The 11,461-nt window shown below is 40.9% G+C and overlaps 1 pseudogene; it reads left to right on the forward strand.

Annotated features, from left to right (window-relative positions):
• Nucleotides 1-4,259: 4,259 nt before the first annotated feature.
• On the forward strand, nt 4,260-4,971 carry LOC102843574 (annotated as a pseudogene).
• Nucleotides 4,972-11,461: the final 6,490 nt, after the last annotated feature.

Here is an 11,461-nt window from a genome sequence, read left to right on the forward strand (position 1 = left end):
TATATATATATATATGTGTATATATATACATACACACACACACATATATATATATGGCTATTATATATAGCCATTAAATTATATGTAGCCATTAAAATATAGCCTTAATATTAAGCTGTTTTTTGAGGGGAAAATTATATATTTTCGCAGAATAATGAATGCTACAGGAAAGTTTTTCACATATGTAAGTGAAAACTCTCAAGGTTGTCAAGTAGGAAGTGAGTCACAGTTGACTCTTTGTGAGAACTAAGGTGGAGATTGTCCATCTTTTTCCTGAGGAGAAGCGGTGAATGTGAATAGACGGCTCTCAGCAGGCTAAAAGACCAGGTTAGGAATACAACCTGATATTAATTTGGTTATTTCTTTGGTTACTTAAGGAGCCCTAGGAGTAAGCACACAGCAGAAAGGGTAGTTTGAAGCCACAGTCACAATGAGGAACAAACATTCGGAGGCTGCTCTGGTAAAGACTTCCCATGGCCATTGCATTGGGACCAACTCAATTCCAAAAGGACAGAGTAGGGTTACCCCTTCGGGCTCGCAGGGCTGTACAGCATTCACAGAGGCAGACTGCCACAGCTTCCTCCTGCTGAACATGGTGGATTCAAACACGGCCTCACGTGTATACCCTACATCAGAACTGGCTTTGACAAGCACTGTGGCAATTGGACAATTGAAACAGACATGGGGGGCGGGGGGCGAAAAGAAGAACGAACTGGGGATGAGGGTGGAGAAAACAGTGCAACAATGAATGAATGAAAACCCAAAATCTCTGTAAATGTTCATTAAAACTAATAAAATTTAATGAAAAAAAAAATCTAGGGCACTACGCATCAGTGTTACTCTGCTGTAAAGGCTGTTGTGAATTAGAATCTACTTGATGGCCTATATCAACACACCCAAACACGCATAACACACGTGTCTGAGTATATATGTCTACATGAGGCAGGATGATACATTTTACACTAATGTAAACTTTGGCAATTCAAGACCCCCACCCCAAAAGAAAGGTCTGGCTATTTCTGTAAAATTATTTAAAAAACAACAACAACAACAAAAAATCCCCTGGAGCTGATCTCTTCTCTGTAAGACCTGGTATTGATTTGAATGAGAACCAGCTCAACAGCTGCAGGTCTGTGTTTGGTATATATTTGTGTATGTGTATAAGGATGAATTCCATCTCTCTCTTAACAATATCCAATTTACTAACATACTTGTTTCTCACATTCCACATTCCAATAAACTAGAATCTGCTTGCAACTGTTCCTCTTCCTTTGTGTTTGTCAACCAGAGGGCTCAGCCTCACTCAGTGTCACGCCTGCTAGTCTAAATGTGTACTGTCCTGCATAGAATTTTCAAAGGTCTGCGGTTTCAGAAATGGGTGGTGAATCCTTCTCCCTTATCTGCCCTAATTTAGATGTTCAGCATAGAGCATATCAGGTGGACAAGCACTTTATCCAGAATAGCAGCTGGAATAAATTTATCATTACAAAAGTAATCAATTAAGTGTAGGTCCCCTCCCCAATTTAGTGCCTGTGATTTGGTTCCACTCTGACTCTGTTCCAACAGAGTGTAGAAATATTGAACAATGTCACTAATATCAAAAGCAAGCAAAATCCTACTGAAGATTACCCAAAAGCACCTGAAACAGTATAACGACAGAGACCTACCAGAAATACAAGCTGGGTTTAGAAGAGCCAATGGCACTAGGGACATCATTTTCAATGTCAGATGAATCTTGGCCAAAAGCAGAGAGTATAAGAGTAATGTCTCTATGTATTACATTGGCTATGCAGTGGTACTTAACTGTGTGGATCACAGCAAATTGTGCCTAATCTTGAGAAGAATGAGAATACCAGAAACACTTGATTGTGCTCATGTGAAATCTGTAAGGAGGAAGTCATCAGAACAGAACAAGGAAATCCTGAATGGTTCAAAATCAGAAAAGGAGTGCATCAGGGATGTGTCTTGTCTAGATACCTTTTCAATCTGTGTGCAGTACAGATCATTCAAAAGGCTGGACTTCATGAGGAGGAGTGTGGCATCAGGACTGGAGGAATACTTGTCAACAACCTGTGTTATGCAGATGCCACAATCTTAACTTTTGAAACTGAAGAGGGCCTGAAGCCTTTGCTACAGAGGGTCAAGGACTGTAGTCTGTAATATAGATTGAAGCTCAACATCAAGTAAACAAAGTTTCTCAACACTGGGCCAGATGGAGACGAGATTGAGATTGTTAACAATTTCAGCTTGCTCGGCTCCACAATTAACACTCTTGCCACCATCAGTCAGAAAATCAAAAGACAAATTGCATTAGGAAAATCTGCTTTCAGGGACCTCTCCAGGATGCTTAAGAGCAAGGATTCCAGTCTAAAATTAAGGTGCACCTGATCCAGGCTAAGGTTTTCACAATTATGTGCTATGGATCAGAGAGCTGGACAATGATTAAGGATGTCAAAAGAAATAATACTTTTGAGTTGTGGTGCTGGAGAAGAGTCTTGAATATACCATGGACCACCAAGAGAACAAACAGGTCTGTCTTGGAGAGGGTAAAATGAACTTCCTCCTTGGAGGTTAGGATTTTGAAGCTCTGTCTTACATACTTTGTGTAAGTGGTCAGGACGGACCTATCCTTGAAGAAGGACACCATGCTTGGAAGGGTAGAGGGACAGCACAGGGGAGAAAAACCCTGGATTAGATGGACTGACACAATAACTGGGGTAATGGGGATAGGTGTGTCAGAGACAGTGAGACTGGCTCAGAACAGAGCAGAGTTCAGAGCTATTGTGCATAGGATCACTATGAACTGCAAGCAACTTGACAGATGTAACAACAACACAATAAATATTCAATAAAATTATTTTTAAATGCCAAATGTATTATTTCTTGACAATAAAATTAAGAGGACTATTTCTTTATCCATTTGAGTTTTCTGAATTGTGTATTATTTTTAACAACACCTCCCAAAAAATAGATATTTCAAATTGTTATGTAGAAGTTATTTTTTTTTAGAAGTTGTTATTGTTGTCATGTGTCATTGAGTCAGAGTCAACTCACAGGTGACCCTCCAAGGGGATTTCAGAGGCTATAGATCAAATCAATGCAAGAAGCTGTGCTGCAATCCCAAAAGAAATGGTTTCAAAGGCTACTACCTTCTTTGCCGGGAAGGAGGAGCTATCTCCTCCCATGAAATTAACTGCCTCTGAAAACCCACAGGAAAGTCAGCTATGGTTTGGTTCCAACTCTATGGTAAACAATAACAACAACAATAGATCAAATCAGAGAGGATGTTTTTTTCTCCCTCTCAGCAGCTGGTGGATTCAAATGGTAAACCTTTGAATTGGCGGTATAACTCCTTTCCCAGCAGGCCTCCAAAGCTCCCTCTGCACAGATAAGGTATTCTAATATCACTTCCTATTATCCTGTTTCTCCAAAGCCCACATTGTTCAGTTTTGCAAATGAAGCAAGGGGCTGACTTCTCAGTGGCAGGAAGCAGAACAAGCCAGAAAAGCTGACTTCTAGTCTGTCCCCCTCAAGCCTCTGTTGTGATACAGGGACTCTGGGAATCACACTGGACTCTCTTAAGTCTCTTCCCCCATAGGAGCCAAGGCCACACCAACTGTGAACTTTTTACTACTAATAAGCTATTCCATCCAACAGGAGAGTCAACTCTCCACGAGAGTGAGGTTATAGCAAAATTCCCTTCATGAGGCAAATGATTCCTTCTCAGCAGGAAGTGGTGAGAGCTGAGAAGCATAAATATCCAGGAGAACTAGAGGCTGTTTTATTTCAGAGCAAATCTCCCAGGCAAATTATTCCTCACACATGTAAATACAACCCAAATATCTACAGTATTAAAAGGAAGTGGAAGGGGCTCAAAAGAGGAGAAAGGAAGCTTTTCAGAGACATTCCATTATGTAACAGCCCAAGGATGGCTGAATGCCTGAATGGATAGATGATAGATTAGATGATAGATAGATGATAGATAGATAGATAGATAGATAGATAGATAGATAGATAGATAGATAGATATAGAATAGATAGAATTAGATACATACCAGAAACTGATACCACTTAAACTGTCATATAACTCAAGTATAAAAACCTGGAATTATTGCAATAATCTTGTCTGAACAAGTAGTCTTAGAAAGCATAGTCCTTAACTTGAATGAGATAAATGACACCTTGGAATTCCTTTTTCTAGTACAAGAATTCACTTTAAAATTGAATACATAGGGCTTCCATCCATTCCTTCAGCAGCGATGGCTGTGGCCATGGTTGGGATGCTGCAAGGGGTGGGGGGTGTCTCCTGCCCCAGGTGTGCTGGCTCCCCACCTTCCAGACTGTACACCATGGATCCAAGGCTGTTACCTGCCACCACCATGTGTTGTACTTTGAATAGCAGAAGCTTATGGCTTTGAGCATGTACCCCCCAAAACCAGCCATCAACTCAAAATATCTGCCAAGTTCCCTTAGGCCTTCCTAGGAGGAGACAGGTCTCATCCAGCTCCTCCTGCAGGAAATAGCAGCTGTTTTCCAAGACAACTGAAGGATAGTTGTCAGCAAGAATGTAGCTCTAAGTGCAAAGGACAAGCCCCATTTAAGGCACAGGCTGCAGAAACAGAAGATCTAGGTGAAGGTCATTCCCAAACAGGCCATGAAGCCCTTTCTGGAAGGGCTCAAGGACTGAAACCTGCTACCTCTTTTTGTGAGGCACAACATACTGTTGGCCAATGAAGAGCTCAAGGTCAGGGAGAGGGTACCAATCCTGAAGAGGATGCCTTTCTTTCTGCTATAGTTGGCTGTATTGAGGATGCTGTCCTCAGCAAGTAGGGCTTCATCAACTCCTCCAAGCTTCCTAGCCTAGCTGGCTGGAAGACTTGGCTTCCTCATGTCACAGACCAACTCCCAGCTTCAACAGCAGCTCACACAGGTGACTACTCTGTTGGATCAGGAAGTCAGTCAGCACCATGAAGAGGAAGCCAGCTAGGGGGAAGCTGAATACCCCTGAATCTGTTCTGGACTCACAGCCTGTTATGCCTAGCCCTGCCCACTAATACACTCTAACTCTTAAAAAAATTAAATGTATATATTCACTATAAAATAAAACTGGAACGATTCAAAAGTATATAGTGGGGTTTAGTTTGTTGGTTGTTTTATTTTAAGCATAGAGTTAAAAACCAAAAGGGAAGCTCCCTTTCAAGCCTTACCCTCTCCAACCCACTCCTGATCTAGCTCATTCTAGTTCTGAGTGTATACAACCTCACATTTTCCTGTCTGTCTCTGGTGTGGCACCACAGGAATATCTATAAATATCAGACGTTTTTGTTCTGTCACATTCTAACAAAAGCTTGACAAATGTCTTACTAAAACTAGTGTTTCAAAACGGGGCTATGAAATCCACTATTTATATCTTCTAGAATCGGTTCTAATCAGTATTTTCTACTTTTGCTGATATTGGTACCTTTAAAACAATAATCAAACAAATAAGGAAACAAGGGATCTGAAGGGAGGAGACGTTGCTAGGACAGCAGGAAGTACACATAAACCTTAGAGTCTGCAGGTTTTTGCCTCGCAGAGACAGGCACATGAACGTAAATAAATAAAAACAACCCTGCTGGCACTGGGACCTCGTGGCAAGCCTGTATGTTCAGGGCAAGAATGTTTCATGGGCATTTTTAGGCTGTACTCGTCACAGCTGGAGAAAAGCCCTACGAATTTGCTCTCCTAAAAAATTCTGCATAGGAAAATCAAAACTATAATTTTGCTCTATCCTAAAAGGTCATTCATTAAAGAGCCCTGGTGGAGTAGTTCTACTACACTGGGCTGCTAATAGAATGTTGTGTAGTTCAAACCCTCCAGTTGCTTCAAGGGAGAAAAATGGTCAATCTCCTCTTGTTAAGGATTTACAGCTTCAGAAATCTGATGGAAAGTCACCATGAGTCAAAACCAACTCAAAGGCAGAGTTTAGTTTTGGTAGTTGATCTCAAAGGCAGGGTTTGGTTTTGGTTAGTTGATCTCAAAGCCAGTGTTTGGTTTTGGTTAGTTGATCTCAAAGCCAGTGTTTGGTTTTGGTTAGTTGATCTCAAAGCCAGTGTTTGCTTTTGGATAGTTGATCTCAAAGCCAGCGTTTAGTTTTGGTTAGTTGATAAAGTCACTATGAGTTGTAATCAATATAAATCTTCCATCAGGCCTTTTTTTTTTTTCAGTGTGTCATTGAGGTGAAGCTAAAGCAGCAACATTTAAAGTTATTTACAAGCATAGACAAAGTCATTTCAATCAACTCAGAACTCGTCTCATAGCTGACCCTATCAATAGGTTTTCAAAGCTGTAAAAATCACATGGGATGAGACTGCTCATCTTTCTCCCTTAGAACCACTGACAGAAATGGGTTAACAGCACCAGCCCCCACAAACCACACCATAGTTGTTTTTATGTGCTATGAGTTGATAAGTGTTATAAGTTAACTGTGACTCATAGCAACCCTATGAACAGTGGTTCTGAACCCTGCTCTATCCTGAGCCAGCTGCACCATCTCTGACACACCTGATCTCATTGTCACGATTACTGTATCAATCTATCTTATCCGGGGTCTTTCTCCCCTGTGATCACCGTCTACGCTTCCAAGCATGATGTTCTTCTCCAAGGACTGGTCCCTCTTGACCACATGCCTGAAGTATGTGAGATTGAGGTTCAATTTCCTTCCCTCCAAGAAGCAACTTGCTTTCACCCTTTCCAGGACATATCTGTTTGTTCTCTTGGCAGTTCATAGTGTGTTTAATACTCTTCTCCAGAAGACTGATACTTTTCTGTCATGTTTAGTTATTGTCCAGCCCTCAGAAGCATAGAATTGAGACCATGACCTGGATCAAACACACCTCAGCCTCTAGAAAAACACCAATGTTCTTTAGGACTCTGGAGAGCTCCTTGATGGCAGATTTTATCCAATCCAACTCTTCTTTTGATTTCCTGACAGCTTGTATCAAGTGTGTTGATTGTGGATCTGAGCAAGATTAAATCATTATTAGCCTCAATCTTTTCTCCATTTATCATGATACTGCCTACTGGCCTGCTGGTGAGGATCTTTGTTTTCTTGATGTTGAGATACAATCCATATTGAAGGCTACAGGCTTTGACCTTCTGCAGCAAATCCTTTAAGTCCTCCTCAGGTGAGCAAGGTTGTGTCATCAACATAATGCAGGTTTTGATGAGTTCTCCTTCATTCCTGAAGCCACAGTCTTCTTCATAAAAACCATCAAATACTCATGTGCAAGTTCAAAATGAAGCTGAAGAAAATCAAATCAAATCTACAAGAACCAAAATATGACCTTGAGTCTGTCCCACCTGAATTTAAAAACCATCTCAAGAACAGATTTGAGGCATTGAACACTAATGAATGAAGACCAGAGGAACTGTGGGATGCTATCGAGAATATTATCCATAAAGAAAGAAAAAAGGTCACAACAAAGACAGAAGAAGAAGAAAGACCAAAGAGAATGTCATAAGGAGCTCTGAATACTGTACTAGAACACTGAAAAGCCAAAACAAAGGGAGATAATCAAGAAGTTAAAGAGTTGAGCAGAAGATTTCAAAGGGCAGCTTACAAAAGCAAAGTATTATCATGAAACGTGCAAAGAGCTGGAGTGAGAATCAAAAGGGAAGAACTCACTTGGCATTCCTCAAGCCGAAGGACTGAAGAATAAATCCAAGACTCTTATACTTACAGCCGCTATGGGCAAAAATACTGACTGATCCAGAAAACGTCGAAAGAAGATGAAAGGAATACATAGTCACATTCCAAAAATTATTGGCTGACACAGAGCCATTGCAGGAAGTAGCATATGATCAAGCATGAATGGTAATAAGGGAAGATGTTCAAGCTGGTCTGAGGGAATTGGCAAAATAATAAGGCCCTAGGAATTGATGGAATACCAACTGACATATTTCAACAAACGGATGCTGCCCTGGACATGCTCGGCAGGCTGTCAAGAAATCTGGAGGGCTGGCCAACAAACTGGAATGTTTATTTCCATTCTCAAAAAAAAAAAAAAAAGGTGATCCAACAGAACCTAAAGATTATTGAACAATATCACGAATAACACATGCAAGCAAAATCTTGCTGAAGATTACCCCAAAATTACTAGAACAGTGCATCAACAATGAACTATTAGAAAAAGAAGCTGGGCTTAGAAGGACTAGGGATATCATTACTAAAGTCAGATGAATCGGCTGAAAGCAGAGAGTACCAGAAGTATATTTTGTGTTTTATCAACTATGCAAAGGCTTCTGACTATGTGGATCACAACAAATTATGGCTAACTTTGAGAAATATTGGAATCTCAAAACACTTGATTGTGTCCATGGGAAAATCTATACTGAGAGCAGGAAGCTGTCATCCAAACACAGCAAGAGAACACTGCATGGCTCAAAATCGAGAAAGGAGTGTGTCAAGGATTCTTTCTCCACACCTTTTCAATTTACATGCTGAACAGATCTTTTTAAGCTGAATGCCACCGTAATTGATTGAAAACCATTTGTGCCATCCATTGACCTCAAATACGCATTGTTGTTGTATGCTATTGAATCAATTCTGACTCAGAAACACCCAATAGGACAGAATAGAATTGTTCCACAAACACTTGTTAGGTATTATTCTTTAGAAGAGGAGATCATGGGTCTTTTTCTTCTGCAAAGACACTAGTGGGCTCTTACTGCTGTTCTCTGTGTCTGCCTACTATCTTGGTTCTGCAGAACTATTCTCAGGTGCAGTGACAGCCCAGCAGGAAGAATCATGATGGTTTTTGATGGTAGTGGCAAGGTGTGTTATGTGTTGGCTGTTAACTGAATGGCCAGTGGTTGGAATCCACCAGTCGCTCTGCAGAAAATGGGCAGTCTCCTCCAACAAAGATTTGTTAGCCTTGGAAATCGGATTAACGTTGTTGTTGTTGTTGTGGTGGTGGTGGTGGTGTACCAAAGAGCCAAAACCAACTCATAGCTGACCTTCCAAGTGGGTTTTCAGATTGCATGGCAGGAGACTGCTTGCCTTTCACCAGTGGGGCAGCTGGTAGATTTAAACCATGTATCTTTGGTTTGGCAGCACAATTCCTTGCCTCAAGGCCACCAGAGCTCCTTTGGAAGCCTGTCATCAGGGTTGTGATGAGATAGAACCAATTCAATGACAACGGAAGTCCAGCAAAGATTCTTAAGGAACTGATATGAATTGAGTCCATCTCACTTGCTGGTAAAATGTATCTTGGAATCCTAACTCTTCTTTCTATACTGTCCTGTTTGGAGATAGGAATTTCTTGGTTTTGTTAATAAGGATATATCATGTGGGCTGCATTCAAATCCTAAACACTTGTAAGTCACAGCAAAAGGTAGATTAGACAGACACAGAAGCAAGCAAGCTCACAATGAGAGAAAAACATGTTGCAAATCAAAGACGACCCAGGGCTGCCAACAAGGAGGGAGGTGGCAGAGCCAGCCACGACCCTGCTTGGTACTTCTAGCCCGCAGAAGTGGGAGAAAAACACTTCTGTTCTTGAAAGTCACTCGCTTGCTGTATTTCTGTTACATAAGCGCCAGGAAACTGAGACAGAGATCAATCCCTAAGGTTTCATGTTTATAAAAATAGTGATCTGGCTAATGTATTACTGACAAACTCAATTATGTGGTAAGTCTAAAAAATCAATAAAGACTTGCAGAGATCGCATATATATAGCGCCAATGGGGGAGAAATTAATTCAGGGCATTAAATACCATTAGGCAGCCAGCTCAGATAAAATGCATATATATATAATTATGGTGAGCCCATGAAAGAAAAATGATGGGGTTATTTTGTTGCTTCTTAAAGTAGAGGAGAAATATTGTATACCGTTCATTTACTGAGTTCTCTGGTGGCCTATTTGTAAGAAGCTGCGCGGCTTCTTACCGTTCTCTTACCTTCCAATTCTAACCTTGCCTTTTTCCACTGCAAGAAGCTGCTGCATGTGGTTCGAATCCACCCGCTGCTCCACAAGGAGGGGCAACCTCTACCTGTGAGATTTACCGCCTATGAAAACCAGCTGGAAGGGTCGGGTCCAACTGCATCTCACACTGCGCACGCGCGCACCCACAGTACACATTCACTCAGCATATTCCTCTCCTGTATCTCTCAAGTTAGGTAGTTCTTTTGTGGGTTGTTTTTTTGTAAAATCCTTGCTCCTTATTAGCACTATTTGTTCTGGAATAAGATGTCCTCCATGTAGTAACTTTTTAAAAAAATGTCTAATTTTTATTATATCACCTTCCCTAAAATTCTCTTTCTCACTGGGCCTATATACCAGGTTTGAGAGCTTTGTGTTAGGCACTCTCTAAATTCTTCCACTCGGGAATGGATGTGATCGTTTTTATATCATGAAATTTTATGATGCACAATTAAGATTGTCATGTACCAAGGAATCTACGCACCTAAAGGAAAGTTAAAATTTCAAACGTTACATCTTGTTGCTCCTAGTCATCGTTTTTTGTATTTGTTACTTCACCCCTGAGTTACAGGCTTGGTGGTTTGCTTGTACACAAAACAGAGGGCTGATGGATCCACGAACTATACGAGTCCTTATGAAGCACTCTGAACGATCCCTCTGCTTTTCTCCTAAACAGATAATTAGCAATCCAATTTAGAAGATGTTCTCAAATGAAGAAGCCACAGTGTTCCTTGGGAACACATTTTAAAGTTTAATGATTGTCGCTACCAGCGTGATGCTTATATTAAAACTAACATTGAATTCAATTTAATCCGGTGAATGTTTGTTCAGTGCAGAGCACAGACCATGTGACCATCTTCGAACTTAGCAGAAGACCCCAGTGTGAGCCTTCATCCACAGGAAGGTCGCAGGCTGTGAATCAGGTGATCAACACGTATATACAGTGAAAGTAAGACCAAGTTATAGGAGGAAAAGGACTAGAGAAAGGAAAACTCAAGCATTTTCTACTAAAATTATCGATAGAGAAGTAATAAGGACATACCCTATGAAAGGTGGGAAATTTTGAGACACCAAAGAAAATAAGGCAGCCCTGTCAAGTTCAAGCTCTCACAGATGTCACTGTACAGACTTGAGCAGCTATGCTAATAACAGGGAGCTCTGGTAGCCTAATGATAAAAAGTTGGACTGCCAACACTAAGGAGTGTTGTTCGAATGGTCCAGTGGCTCCGTGAGATAACTGGGTTTCCAAGTCCCTAGGCTAAGGACAGTGGCCTGCAAAACAAGTGGACCTGTCCAAAATGCATGATCGCATTGAACTTCCCTGCCTCCCAGGTATTTCCTTGCTTTTCTCCGAACTTGATTTTCCGAGTTAAAATCAATTGATGTTTCACAATAGATTTCCATAAATAGAATCAGCCAACTGGATTCTAGAAAAACAGTGGCTTATTTGAGCAAATAGACTCCAAACCACAGTACCTCTATCTTTCAGTTGTGTTTGC

Source organism: Elephantulus edwardii, unplaced genomic scaffold, assembly GCF_000299155.1.
Source record: "Elephantulus edwardii isolate Elephantulus edwardi_28Jun2011 unplaced genomic scaffold, EleEdw1.0 scaffold00004, whole genome shotgun sequence".
NCBI lineage: Eukaryota > Metazoa > Chordata > Mammalia > Macroscelidea > Macroscelididae > Elephantulus > Elephantulus edwardii.